Source organism: Aedes aegypti, chromosome 2, assembly GCF_002204515.2.
Source record: "Aedes aegypti strain LVP_AGWG chromosome 2, AaegL5.0 Primary Assembly, whole genome shotgun sequence".
Taxonomy (NCBI): domain Eukaryota; kingdom Metazoa; phylum Arthropoda; class Insecta; order Diptera; family Culicidae; genus Aedes; species Aedes aegypti.
In genome coordinates this window covers 211,937,649-211,953,795 of record NC_035108.1, presented here as the reverse complement: position 1 = coordinate 211,953,795, position 16,147 = coordinate 211,937,649, and positions in this window count along the sequence as shown.

The window sequence follows — 16,147 nt, the reverse complement described above, 5'->3', positions numbered from 1 at the left end:
AACAATAAAGCGGTGCTATTTACCGCATCACCCTGTTATCAAAGAGGCAAGCACTACTACCAAGGTACGGGTGGTGTTTGATGCTTCCTGCAAAACGGCGACCGGTGCATCGCTCAACGATATACTGCTGACAGGGCCAATCGTTCAGGAGGACCTCCGGTCTATCATTCTACGTAGCCGAACAAAACAAATTATGCTTGTTTCGGACGTAGAGAAAATGTTTCGGCAAATCTACGTTGATACTAAGGATCGTCCGTTGCAGTCCATTCTGTGGCGCAATTCACCCAGCGATATTGCCCTTACCTACGAGCTTAACACAGTAACCTACGGAACTAAACCAGCTCCATTTCTGGCTACTAGGACACTGCAACAGTTGGCTTTCGACGAAGAGAAAAATTTCCCACTCGCAGCAAGTGCTGCGACCGATGATACCTATATGGACGACGTTATTACAGGCGCTGATAATGCAGAAATGGCGATTGAAATGAGAAAGCAGTTGGATGAAATGTCTTCAAGTGGTGGATTCCGTTTACGAAAATGGGCGTCTAACTGTCCAGCTGTGTTGGAAGGTGTGGCAGAGGAAGATCGAGCTATTCGTACATCGGAAGGAATCGTATTAGATCCAGATCCCTCAATCAGAACGTTGGGTTTGACTTGGATGCCTGGTACGGATACTCTGAGATTCCAGTTCGCAATTCCAAGTTTGATTCCTGACAAACTTCTCACCAAACGAAATGTACTATCGGTGATAGCTTCTCTATTCGATCCCTTGGGACTTTTAGGAGCAGCAATAACGTCAGCAAAAATCTTCATGCAGTTGCTGTGGACACTTCATGACGACCATAATCAACGTCTGGGCTGGGACCAGCCACTTCCTTCGACGGTGGGTGAGTCTTGGAGGAGATTACATGTGCAGCTTCCATTATTCAACGAAATACGAATCAACCGTTGCGTCATTATTCCTGATGCCGCCTTGATAGAACTGCATTGTTTCTCAGATGCATCAGAGAAGGCATATGGAGCTTGCCTATACGTAAGAAGCGAGAATTTGGCTGGAGAGGTGCTAGTTCGTCTTCTAACTTCCAAGTCTAAGGTGGCACCGTTAAAGTGCCAAACGATACCTCGGTTGGAACTGTGTGGAGCGCTCTTGGCAGCACAATTATTCGAAAAGGCTGCCCAATCTATTCGATTCACGGGCAACTCCTATTTCTGGACGGATTCAACATGCGTACTTCGTTGGATTGTTGCAACCCCTACTACGTGGACCACTTTCGTCGCCAACCGAGTGGCAAAAATACAATCCGCTACCCAAAACTCTAGATGGAGTCACGTTCCGGGTGTTCAAAACCCAGCAGATCTCATATCTAGGGGGATTTCACCAGAAAACATTGTTAAAAATACTTTGTGGTGGCAAGGTCCATCGTGGCTACAAGAGAAGGAAGAACATTGGCCCCTTCTACCAGAAGGATTATCAGCAGGAGCCGAAGACGAAGAAAGACGGCGTACGGTAGTAGTCACCGCAAGTTCAACAGCTTCGGAGTTTTATCAAGCGTACTTTTTATTTTCAGTTTCACGTGAATGTGGTCTTCCGAAGAGTTGCAGAGCAAGTAAAGATACACATTTTTGCTGAACATCGCAAGTTTGTAATTCTTATGATTTTGAAGTTATAAGCAAATTTAAGTGAAAAACTATGAAATCTTTAGATGCCCATAACTCATGGAGTTGGTTCGATAAAATTTTTCTTTTAGTGGCAATCGAAAGGCCATACGATAGGCAACTTTTGCTGCAAAAACTGTGAGAACGTAATTTTTGTAAATTGAGAAAATTCACTTCAAAAATACACTTAAAAAACTCTAAATTTGCTTGTAACTCACAAGATTTCAAAGTTAACGGCGTGCTGTCTTCAGCAAAGTTGTAGAATTTAACTAGATCTACATCTTTTACATACACCACTTTTAAGAGAAATGTGAAACAAAATATAAAGAAATGATGATACGATGCAGATGTGGGTCACCTTATATTTATTACTATAAATCATTAAGTTAGTAAGGTACCGTGGGGTAAGTGGATACAGCAAAATCAAAAGTTAAATTCATTCTTATGTACAGCTAACGTGAATAATGTAACTCAAACTTTTTTCTGTGGATAACAAATAAGGGACTATTATATTTCAAATCGTCATTTATTTCGAATTTTCTGATTGTTATGTATTGAGAATGAGAGACTTAAAAATTTGCGCCAAATGATCCACTTGCACCACCATGGTGGGGTAAGTGGATCACCATTAAAAAAAATCTGTTCTCGAAACAAATGTAGTGTGATTATGTTTAATAAGAATGGTATTACCCTCGTTCAAGTTATTAGCGCTAGTAATGTTACATTTTAATACTTTAAAATTAAAAAGTATCTTTATTTAATCAAAATATAATAAAAAATATGTATATATTAGTTCATACTAATTTGAACAAAAAAAAACATTGTAACTAGAAAAATTTGGAGAAAATTCATCCATTTATTTGCATAAGTTATACAGAAGTATTGTAGGATTATTCCTAACGATGTTTTCGAAAAACACTTTTGATTTAAAAATATTAGTTACATTTACTTTTTAATAACAAACAGAAATCCTTCTATTTTATTTATGAATATATGTTTATCATCTGTCTAGAGCAATTTATATGGTCAAATAAGGTACGATACTATGCTTTCGATTGGAAAATTAGTATATTTTGCTTTTTTACAAATCAGCTTAGATAAACCACGAAAAGTTTCGTGTGAATTTTGAAATTATTATTTTTTTATATTTTTTTATTCCCGAAAGGTTAAAAAAACTTTCAGGTGGATTAATTCAAATTTTCTATGGTCAATTTGACAAATTCAAGCTGGGAATGAAACAAAATAAAGAAAAACAACATTTGCGGATATTAAAGCTTTTTAAAATTCTCGTAAGCAGTCTGCCAATAAATGATAATTATGCTTGATCCACTTACCCCACCCCATTAAAAAGTAGGGGTAAGTATACCATGTCCAATATATTTGTATTTAATTATAAAAATGACATATTTTGCATTGTGTTTCATTCAATTAGAACTGAAATGCTCCCAATGTGTCGATAAAATAATAGAATTCGATTTTAGACAGAGATACAATGGATTTTTGATTGATGGAAAACAATTTTCAAATTAATTACTTTTTGCAGCTAACAAGTTTGTTTGTGTTAGTGTACGTGTAGTACCAGTTTTGCAATAGTATCAGTGTGGGCGTAAGAATATAACCTAGAACGAAGCAATGGTGCGAAAACATTCAACATATTCAAGTATTTATGCTTTATATTGACAAATGATCCACTTACCCCACTGATACACTTCCCCCACTGTACCTTATATCAGTAGTCGCTTTCATATACTTGCTGTTGTAAACTTTGTATTGTATTATGATTTTATTATTATTTTATCAGTACTCAGTGGTATAATTCACATATAATTCAAAATGTAAAATTGTGCCAATGCAACTTAAGAAACTTTAAATGTTTCGTCATTGTGACTGCTACTATTGTGACTGAATACGTACAGTAGTGTCCTGGGGTACAGAACTGTGAAAATGGTGGAATAATCTAACATTATTGAAGAAGCCGAAGTTATCAAAAAGTGTGCAGTTTTGAAAAATTATTTATAGAATGAAAGTACAATTATATTGCTACTACTTGAATAATTTTGTATGAAATAATAGTAAAATGTATTATAAAGTTCTATTTTTTTTATTTCACATTTCTCCATAAGGTTTGATATGAAAAAGTTGTAGATCTGGCTAAAACCTACAACTTTGCTGAAGACAGCACGCCGTTAACTTTAAAATCTTGTGAGTTACAAGCAAAATTAGAATTTTTTAAGTGTATTTTTGAAGTGAATTTTCTCAATTTACAAAAATTACGTTCCCACAGTTTTTGCAGCAAAAGTTGCCTATCGTATGGCCTTTCGATTGCCACTAAAAGAAAAATTTTATCGAACCAACTCCATGAGTTATGGGCATTTAAAGATTTCATAGTTTTTCACTTAAATTTGCTTATAACTTCAAAATCATAAGAATTACAAACTTGCGATGTTCAGCAAAATTGTGTATCTTTACTTGCTCTGCAACTCTTCGGAAGACCACATTCACGTGAAACTGAAAATAAAAAAGTTAGATCAAAATAACTGATTTTTTGGGTCCACCCTAAGTTAAAACTTTCAAAATCAATTTACTTAGCTCAAATGAAGAGTTAGATCAAAAGTGTCTTCGACAAAGTTGTTCAAAATAACATTTTCTAAAAGTTTGCAGAAGACCGCAGCCACAAATTTCATCAAACAAAAAAGTTTGAGTCAAAATTTTAACTTAAATAAGGGCCACCCTATTCAACTTTTTTCTTAAAAAATGCAAAACTCAATTACGAATAACTTCTCTGAAGACATCAAACGTCTAAATTCGACGATAACAGAGAAAATACTTTTTTCCGGCTAAATTGTCGATTCGGTCCAATGTGCCATGGAAGCGCGAGGTAGGAACTTGTGAGGACCAGAGCTGTGTTGGTCGCTCCTTCCTGATTGTCGACTCACCATTTTGAAGCCCACCGATAATTACAAGAAAGACAAATCTCTTGTTTGATATTTCAATACCGAAAAGATGTAATACATACAAGTAATGCAGGGGCTTATTTTCAAGGTAACTACAACTCGAAAGAACAGCCTATAAAGAAAAATCTCTCATTGAAACTTATACACTGGCATTATACAACCTCGAAAGAACAGCCGATGATTGAAAGAATTTATTCTTAAATTAAATCGTTGATAAGAATGATACTAGTTGTTACGCCGAAAACTATTTCAACACTACCAGAAAAACCTCGCTTGTCGAATTCCTTGAAGTGCATCACTGACTTTCGGGGAAGTGTCGCATTCGGGAAACTGGTTTTTGGGATAACATTACATTCGGGGTAATGGTATTCGGGGAAGTGTTATGCAGGGTTATTACGGGAAGTTTAAAATGTTTTTCCACGCCAAATCTGGCCGACCGAATTGAATCTGCGCCGAATAAAATTAAATCCTCGCGTAATTTTATAGTGAAAAACATGTTTTTTCTCAAACGTATAATTTTTAATCTCTCCAACTTCAGCATTTTTAACTCAAAATAACAACATTAATCCTTCTTCGTTTTAAAATCTTTGCAAACCATTTTTTGACAAAATACAAAAAGATGTACCAAGAATCAAGAAATGCTGCAATAGTTTCAATGAGCATTGCTCTGCGAATCACACCAGAAATTTCTCTAAGACTATTTCTAAGAATTTACTTACAGCATTTTTTTCAGCATTTTTTTTTGGTAGGAAAAACAGGCCATTATGTAGTACAGATTTATTTTAATTTTACGCCAGGTAATACTCTTATGTATTTTTCATGATTTTCTCCAGAAATTTCATTAACGTATTAGTTTAGACAAATTTCCAATTTCCTTCATTAATTTCTTTATTATTCTTTTACAAATTTATCGAGCGATTCTTATGAAGATTCGATGAAGAAATTATTGAAGGAATTCCAGTGAAAATAGTTGAAAGAATTGGCGAAAAATCAGCGTTGGAACTTCTGGAGTTATTCTTGTAGGATTTTCAGAAACATCCCTGAAATCTAGAAACTTTGAAATTAATTCTTTTAGGAATCTTTGGATAATTTACTGGCAAAACAACTGGAGAAATCCCTTTTAGAAATTTATCGAAAAATCTCCAGAGGAAATCAAAGAAAAGTTTTCGGAACAATTCCTTTGGAAATTACTGGAGGTATCAGCATTGTTTTGCCGAAAGATTCTGGAAGAATTCCTTCAAGCATACTACTGAAACAAAAAAAAAACTTATTGGAATGATACCTTTGGTGGTGTGGGTTCACCTGGAAATTCATATAGAAGTTTCTGATCTTCAAGCATTTATACTAAGATTCACTGTAAAGATTCTTACACTTTTTATTTGTAAAAAATCCATCTAAGGAGAATGGACATGGAAATCTCTGCAAGTTTTTCTGATCATTTTATCAAAAATAATCTGTATTATCATTTTTGTGGGTCCCAGCTCATAGCGGAGTAATAATGAACGAAGAGGCTGATGAATTAGCAAAAGCAGCGTGCATTAGTGGAGTCGAACAACCTCATCGACTGACTTATTTTGATGTAAAGTATCCGGCGAAGCAACAGGGAATGCATATCTGGCAGAATAACTGGAGGGATGGAACCATGGGTCGTTTCTGTCACAGCATACTTCCTACTACTTCACAACTACCGTGGTTCGTAGATAGTAATCGGTAACAGGTGGTTATACTGTCTAAACTCATCAGTAATCATTCACGTTTGCCAGCCCATCTCAAACGGAATAGGATAATTGAGGATGATTCATGTTCCTGTGGTGAAGCACCTTGCGATCCGGAGCACATAATATTCGGATGCACTAGATTCCTCAATCAAAGGCGTACATTGTGGACGATGTTAATTAGAAAACAAATAATTCCAGATTTGCAAGTAATACTTAGGGAACAAGATTTAGAAGTTTTAAAGACAATAGCCGATTTTATTATCGCATGTGATGTTGATATATAGTACTATACTTGAATTACCACTTGGCAGGCTATGTGTTATTATAAGTAAACCCAAATAAATCTAAGGAAAAAAAAATAATAATCTGCAGAATTCGGATTGAAATAAAAATTACATTTGCAACCACTGATATTTCAAAAGAGATTCCAAGGTTTGTTTAAGAATTCCTCCAAGGATGTCTTGATAGGTTTTCATAAAATTATAACAGTAATATAGATCATTATCATAAAATTATAACAGTGAATATAGAATACATAAGCCTCATTAGTAGAGAATCAAAAATAAATCCATTACTAGATATCTAATTTTGTAATTCTCATATTTACCTTACTTGCCATGTATGGCATGCAAAACATCTTTCACAATATAGCATCCTAGTTTTCACGTTTTCGTAATGAATTAATTACAAAAATATCTGCCATACACCATGGCTGGACATTCTCTTTCTGTCTATATCGTACAACATAGTTTCCCACACTGTGGGTCGCGACCACCAAGGGGGTCGTGAGCTGCTCTCTGGTGGGTTGCGAAAAACAATCTCAATTAGTATTTGTTTTTAGATTTTAGATTCTTACATTTTCTAATGTCTTCTAAAATTTAAGCAAACGGTTTCCCATTAACGAAAAAAAACTATTTCTACTGTACAAGGAGTACAAACAGCACTCTCAATGTAAAATTTGCTGAATAATGCTGTTAACTACCGAAAATATCATAAAATTGATAACTTTCCAGTTGATATATCTAAAAACTTATTTTTCCTGATTCATGAATTTCTATGCACAGTACGCAGGGTGACCAGCGAACCGGGAAATCGGGAAAACCGGGAAATATGTGGGAATTTCATATCATCGGGAGAAAACCGGGAAATATACGGGAATTTCAATTTCTACCGGGAAAATGCTTCATATTGGTGTATGGCCGAAAAATACCTTGGCCATGTCCTTGCTGCTGGAAAATAGTTTGCTTGAGGATCTCAAGTATAATCAACTGATTTCATCAAAAAATTTATTGATATCATAATCGTATATTAAGCAACTAAAATTAACATTAATCTTTAGATTTGAACTGGATATGAAATCAGTCGGGTAGGGAGCCAGTTCACATTCTTGGCACTTTTCATTATTTTTTTTTTATTTTGAAATGCAACTGAGCTCATATTCGGCCACAATATGCGTCGTATTGAACTACTTCTTATTGCAAAGTTTCAGACAATTCGGCCGAGAAAAAAATCCATGCCAAGTGACCAAGTAGTTATATTCCCTACAATGTCCCATTCAGGATTTTTTTTAAAATTGACAGTTAGTCAATTTCTTTGCTAGCGTTGTTCTTGTGTGAATATTGTAAGTGTTTGATTTGTCAATTTCTAGTGTTAAGGTGATTTAGTATTTTGTTTGTACGTTAAAACGACAGGAAATATTCGTAGTAGTTGTCTAAGTTTTTCCCCAGTAGCACTAGGCATAAAACTAGGGCAGTAGTATGTCAAATGACCGTAACCATGCAGGCTACCACCCACCGAGCTCCCAAAACCCACCACCAGATGTCTGGTAGCATAACGTTCGGGCGGCCATGAGGGGTGGCGAAATGGGGGCCATCGTTGAAAACCCGAATGGTAAAGGGGAATGACCGACGACCTAGGTCAAGAACCTCACGGTCGAAAATAAATTACTGGTCGTTCTCTTGTCCGGATACAGCTGAAGAAGCTAGTCGTTAAGCTATAATTCAAAAAGTCCCAGCAAGCTGCAGCCGAAGTCCCCAAGCCAACCCGAGAAGAGCGTGGCCAGACGTGGCCGAAGCAGGAGAGCGCCGAAGGCCGAATGGTCGTGAAGAAGTAGTTTGGTGGAAGCTGCGAGAAGAAGGGGCCCCTAACAGGTCAGATTAGTCAGTAAGAAAGTGGGATGAAAGTGTAGAAAAGAAGTGGATAGAGAGAAGGTTGTAGCCCAAATAAAACTGCGTTTGTGAAGGAATAAAAGTAGGAGTTTTGACCAGTGAAGTGCTTGGAGTTTCCTATTTTCTAGTGCGAAGATTCCCTGTCCGCGGTAAATTAAGGTAAGCGTGCCGACCCTGAGGCAGTTGAGTCGGGGAGTCTCTAAGACGCTCCCGATTGGCTGACCGATACTTACAATATTTTTCAGAAATAACCTGAATCGATTTTTTATGACTTGAAAAGTTATTGTAATCATACATAAACATTTAAATTTTATAACTCAGTATGGTGTACCGTACAAAAGTCATTAGAACTCATATATAACAATATGTGCTCTGAAAAAGTTTGTAGATTTTAACATAATGTAGAAGTTTGCAGAGTATTTTTTGTCTGCTTTAGACTAGGTATAAATTTCTTGCTTCAATCATCGCCTTTGTTGAACTGTTTTAATTTTTGAACCTACCAGAAAATATGAAAAATATGTTCTGACGTACAATTTACTACTTGGTAATACAAAAATAAACCTACAGGCACTGAGCTATAACACCAGAATGGCAACAAGCCCCTTTAATTTAAACTTAGTCTGAAAAACGTTGTTATTAATCGCTTGAGGAACCACATGTCGAAAAGACTTTATTACAATCGGTTGTTTGAAAAATCGAAAAATTGCAAATGACCAATTCTGCAGGTCAGATTTTACAGTTTTCAAATTATCTGTTTCGGTTTTTTTTTCAAAATAAGGATTTTTATCCATTATTTACGACCGGGAAAATTTTTAAAATCCCGGGAAACAACCGGGAATTTGAAATCAGAAATTCACTGGCCACCCTGGTACATTTATATTTCCATCAAAAATGTATAATGATGAAATACAATATTTCGATGTGAACAGTATTATTTGAACGAGAACTAGTTGCATTGAAATGTTGACAACATCGTAATTTAAACGTTTTTGGTGCATACCATATCCGACAAAGTACGATTGTCGACGATCCTAACTTCCTTCTCAACAATTCAGCTCGATTCATACAATAACTCTCACAAATGTAGGTAAATGCTGAGCATGGAGTGCCATGGGTACTTCGCATACCTGCAGGAACGTTTAGAACGTTTAGAGGTAATCATACCATCGGTCCTATAACACTTCCCCGAATACCATTACCCCGAAAACCATCTCCCCGAAAACCAGTACCCCGAAAACCATTACCCCGAATGCAACGTTACCCCGAATGACACATTACCCCGAAAACCATTACCCCGAATGGTAAATTACCCCGAAAACCAGTTCCCCTAATACGACACTTCCCCGAAAATGAGTGATGCACTTCAAGAAATTCTTCAAGGAAGCTCGCGAATTTGAGCCTGAAAGTTTTCGGCTTAGTAACTACAGTTATCTCTCCCTAACTCGATATTGAAAGGATCATCGAGTTAGGGAGGTATCGAGATACAGAATACATTTTTTTCAATTTTCGAAATTTTGATTGTTTCGACAAAGTACATTTAAAATAGTAAATTAAATGTGAAAAATAGTAAATTTTTTGTACATTTGCCAACGTGACACTTTTTGCATAGTCTTCAAAATTTTAATTTTTTATCACCCTGAAATGACTTGTGAACCTTCATTTTACTATCACTATAATCATAATTATCAAATTTATGAAATTTATGAACATTTGGAGAATATTTGGAAATTTCCATGAAAATATCGAGTTAGAGAGGTAAACTTGCATAGGAAACTGAAACAGATCGCATCGAGTTAGGGAACATCGAGTTAGAGAGGTTTCGACTTACAGAGGGATCAAAGTATGCTAGATTGAAGGGACCGCGCATTCCATCGAGTTAGGGGAAATATCGAGATACAGAATATCGAGTAAGGGAGAGTTAAGTTACTACTATTCCTATTGGTGATTTTTTATTCTTTCAAACATCGGCTGTTCTTTCGAGGTTGTATAATGGCAGTGTAAAAATTTAAATCAATGATTTTCTCTTCATTGAGTTATAGGCTGTTCTTTCGAGTTGTACCGTTTGAGTTGAAGTTTGAGCAATAGCGGTAAAAAAATCGACTGACAAAATTGTCTTGAGCGAAATTCAAAGTTGGCAGTGACTTCAAAAAATAAATGAAAATAAGCCCCTGCATTACTTGTCTGTATTACATCTTGTCAGTATTACAATTTCCAAGAAGAGATTTTTTCATTCCTTGTTGTGCGCTCGAACAAGTCAGTTCAGTTTTTCGCAGTCGGCATATTCATTGGGTTTTTGCTCCACCGTCCGTGTGGTTTTTACCAGTTTTTGTGCCTCTTGAGTGTAGTGCTTAAAACCGCGCACCGCGAAGGAAGCGAACCAGATTGACAAGGGTCAACTGGTATCGTGCCACAATAAATTGTCACCTTCATCCCCCGGTGATTGGTTCCCCCCGTGCAAATCATCAGCGAAGACGGCGATACGATTTTTTGCCTACCTACGACGTGGAAGGCTAGCTGCTTTGCGGTCATCGAACGGGAACGGATAAGTAGCAAATTTCTATACCTATCCATACTGCTTTCGCATCTCCCAGAACAAACAGCGTTGAGTTCAAAGTTGTTTTTCGCTTCGCCTCTGTCTCTCTCCCGGAGCTATTTTGCTGGCTCTGTTAGGGGAGGAGTGTACAAAATAGTCCACTGACTGTTTTTTTTTTTCGAAAGTTTTTATTTTTATTTTTAGTTTTATTTTTTTGCCCTTATAGGGGGGGTGTGTACAAAATAGCTCACTAATTGATAAGTTTTTCTACTCATTTTTTTTTTCTTTTTTTTTTTACTCCACATTTTTTTTTAATTTTTGTTGATTCGGTTGCGGTTGAATTCTTTTCCGCATGGACGAATCGGATGGAGGCGATACGCCTCCTAAAGATCTCGTTGCTCGAACGCGGTTTTATCAACCGTCTTCGGCTGGGCCTTGGGTTGTCTATTTCCGGCGCAAAAATAAGATTTTGAATGTGCTCTCGATCTCTAGAGAGCTGACGCGTAAATATCCTGGGACCGTTATTCACCAAGTGAAGCAATCCAAGCTGCGTGTGACTGCACCTAGTTACAAAGCAGCGAATGAGATTGCTCAGCATGAGGCTTTTACTGTGGAGTATTTTATCTACATACCTGCCAGAGAGGTCGAGGTGGAAGGGAAAATTAGCGACGCAAGTCTGACATGTGAAGACATTAAGACTGGCAAAGGCATTTTTGAGAACCGGTCCATTCCTGATGTGGCTATACTGGATTGTAAACAATTGCAATCAGTTTCCATGGAAGGAAATAAGAAAGTGTTTTCGCCGTCAGCCTCGTTTCGTGTAACTTTTCCTGGTTCCGTTCTCCCGAAATTTGTTTGCATCGATAGTGTTTTTTACCCAGTGCGCCTATACGTGCCGAAGGTATTTAATTGTACCAACTGCAAACAGCTTGGTCATAGCGCTAGCTTTTGCGACAACAAGCCCCGTTGTGGCAAATGCAACCAAGCTCACTTGCTTGCACACAAGAAGCTGAAAAATGCAGCTACTGTCGCGAGGATCTTCATGACTTGCAGAAGTGCCCGGCATACAAAAGGCGCATTCGAAATGAGAGTCGCTCCATTGTGAAGCGCTCCAAGAAGACATATGCGGAAATGGTAAAATCTTTAAAAAAGTCCGCAGAAGAGTCTTCATCAGCCATCCCAGTTGGTAACTCTTTTCAAGAGTTGTCTTCCGATGAAGCAAACGACGACGAAACCGATGGGGGAGATTCCTCGGAGGTACACGCACCCGGTAAAAGAAAGTCTCCATCTTCTCCGGGACTGCGCCGTAAGGTATTGAAATCTTCCCTCAGAAGTTTGCCTAATTCCAAAGGAGGTGGGGCAAATTTGAAAATCCCGAAGAAACAGGTCTTTGATGCTTCCGTTCCGTGTTGCAGCAAAGATCTGCCGCCCCCGCCTCCACCGACTAAATACACTTCGAAAAGAAGCTCTAGACAAGATAGCAAGAAAAAAGCTACTGAAGTCCCTCGCTCTTCCTCGAAAACCCCCCGGGCTAAGCGAGGACTGATAACTTTTACGGCCCTTGTGGATCGCATATGTAATGCTCTCGGAGTTTCAGACTCATTCAGAGGCATACTCGTCCTTTTTCTCCCCGCAATAGAAGAATATCTCAGGGAATTGACTATCTCGTGGCCCCTCCTTGCTTCGATCATATCTTTCGATGGCTAATTCATCAAGTGAGGTACAAGATATGATCACTGTGCTACAGTGGAACTGTCATAGTCTAAAACCTAAATTAGACACATTTAAATTTTTGCTTCACAATTCCGATTGTGATATATTTGCACTCTGTGAAACATGGCTTTCTTCTGAAGATGATCTTAACTTCTACGATTTTAACATTATACGCCAGGATCGAGATGATAATTACGGGGGTGTGCTTTTAGGGATCAAAAAGTGCCACTCATTCTACAGAATCCCCATCCCGACTCATCCAGGCATAGAAATCGTTGCTTGCCAAATAAACGTAAAGGGTAAAGATCTTTGCGTAGCTTCTGTTTATATTCCTCCAAGAGTTTCAATAAACCGCCGTCATCTTTGGAATGTAGTGTCCTTGCTCTCATCCCCAGTTCTAATACTGGGTGACATGAACTCACATGGTACTGGATGGGGCGAATCTTATGACGATTATAGAGCGGCTATTTTCTATGACTTATGCGACGATTTCAACTTGAACATTTTGAACACAGGTGAAGCGACACGTATTTCATCCGACGGCAAAGAAAGCCGCATTGACCTATCTTTGGGTTCAAGTTCACTATCATTCGATTGCATGTGGAAGGTTATCGATGATCCCCATGGTAGTGATCACTTGCCCATAATAACCTCTATCAGAAATAATCTTGAAAGGTCAGAACAGTCAATTCAGGTTCCTTTTGACCTCACTAGGAATATCGATTGGCAAAAATTTGCATCAGCGGTAACTTTCGGTATCGAATCATTCAACACTCTCCCACCGTTGGATGAGTATCGATTCCTAACAGAATTGATTTATAAAAGTGCATTAGAATCCCAAAAGCAACGAGTTCCAAGTGCATCCTTCAAAAGACGACCAGCCACACCTGGTTGGGATGATGAATGCACTCAGTTGTATCGTGAAAAATCTAATGCCTTTAAAGCTTTTCGTAGATATGGTACCTCAGAACTTTATTTAGAGTACTCGAAGCTCGAAAAAAGACTGAAGAATCTTATTAAAGCGAAGAAGCGTAGCTATTGGCGACGTTTCATCGATGGCCTCTCGCGAGAAACTTCAATGACGACGCTTTGGAGAGTGGCTCGCAACATGCGAAACCGCTCATCCTCAAATGAGAGTGACGAATACTCCAATCGTTGGATATTCAACTTCGCAAAAATGGTCTGTCCAGACTCAGTTCCAGCTCATCCGCCTTTTTGGGAAACTCCAAGAGACGATTCTTTGGACAGACCATTCACTATGCTGGAATTTTCTATGGCTCTTCTTTCATCAAACAACTCCTCTCCGGGACGCGATATGATTAAGTTCAATCTTCTTAAAAATCTCCCTGATATCGCTAAAAGACGGTTGCTTGAGCTGTTCAACTCATTCATGGAGCACAACATTGTTCCACCTGAATGGAGACAGGTCAAAGTAATAGCTATTCAAAAGTCTGGGAAACCAGCGTCTGATCATAATTCGTACCGCCCGATCGCTATGTTATCATGTTTAAGGAAATTGTTAGAAAATATGATCCTATCCCGACTCGATCACTGGGTCGAATCAAACAACATGCTTTCCAGTACACAATTTGGCTTTCGCAAGGGCAAAGGAACAAACGATTGTCTAGCGTTGCTTTCATCAGATATTCAACTAGCCTTTGCGGACAAGGAGCAATTGGCTTCGGTTTTCTTGGATATTAAGGGCGCTTTTGATTCAGTTTCCATAGAAATATTGTCAGAAAATTTGCACAATAGTGGACTACCTGGAATATTGAATAATTTCTTGTACAATCTGTTGTCAGAAAAACACATGAGCTTCACTCTCGGTCAACTGACAACTTCCAGAATTAGCTACATGGGCCTTCCCCAAGGCTCATGTCTGAGTCCCTTGCTCTATAATTTTTATGTTAAAGATATTGACAACTGTTTGGAAGAACCATGCACGCTAAGACAACTTGCAGATGATGCTGTGGTTTCTATGAAGGGCCCACGAGCGGAAATCTTGCAAAGACCATTGCAAAATTCCCTTGATAATCTATCCACTTGGGCTAGAAATTTAGGAATCGAGTTTGCTCCGCAAAAAACTCAACTGGTCGTATTTTCAAGGAAGCGGAATCCTGCCCAACTAAAGCTTAAGCTTGTGGGAACAGACATCGACCAGTCTTTGACTTCAAAATACCTTGGGGTCTGGTTTGATTCAAAAGGCACTTGGAGAACTCATATTAGGCATTTAACGGAAAAATGCCAACAAAGGATCAATTTTCTACGAACAATTACCGGAACATGGTGGGGTGCTCACCCGGAAGACCTCATAAAACTCTATAAAACAACCATTCTCTCTGTTCTAGAGTATGGCTCTTTCTGTTTTCTCTCAGCAGCAAACTGCCACTTGATTAAATTGGAACGAATTCAATATCGTTGTTTGCGTATCGCCTTAGGGTGTATGCACTCGACACATAATGCGAGCCTAGAGGTTCTGGCAGGGGTTTTACCGCTACAGAACCGATTCTGGGAGCTCTCGCTAAGAATACTTATTAAGTGTGGAGTGAGCAACACACTCGTCATCGAAAACTTCGAAGAATTGCTCAATCTGAACACTCAGTCAAAATTCATGAGAGTTTATCTCTACTACATGTCATCTGACATTAGCCTTCCATGTTATAACCCTCCACGTGTACGCTTCTCCAATGACAGTTCCTCTGTTGAATATGATCTGTCCATGAAACAAGCTATTCATGGAATTCCAGATCAACTTCGATGTATAACTATTCCAAGTATTTTCAACGCAAAGTTCCAGAATGTTGATTCCTACAGGAGATATTTTACTGACGGGTCACGTATAAATGGATCCACTGGCTTCGGTGTCTTCAATGAAAATTCTTCCGCCTTCCGAAAACTTCAGGAACCTTGCACGGTTTATGTTGCTGAGCTGGCAGCAATCAACTTCGCATTGGGGATGATCTCAAACATGCCCGCAGACCACTTTTTCATCTTCTCGGATAGTCTCAGTTCAATCGAGGCACTCCGATCGATGAAACCTGTAAAGCATGCATCTTACTTTCTTACAAAAATAAGAGAGCAGATGTGTGCACTGGTCGAAAGATCATATAAGATTACCTTTGTATGGGTCCCCTCACATTGCCTAATTTATGGCAATGAGAAGGCGGACTCTCTCGCAAAGGTGGGCGCTGAGGAAGGTGAGATTTATGATAGACGAATTTCACACGATGAATTTTTTCATTTAGTACGTCAAAGTTCTCTTCACGGTTGGCAAAGCGATTGGCTAAATGGCCAACTGGGACGGTGGTTACATTCCATAATTCCTAGAGTTTCCTTGCGAGCCTGGTGGAAAGGTTTGGACGTAAGTCGAGATTTCTGTCTTGCGGCCCGAGGTAGACAACCCTA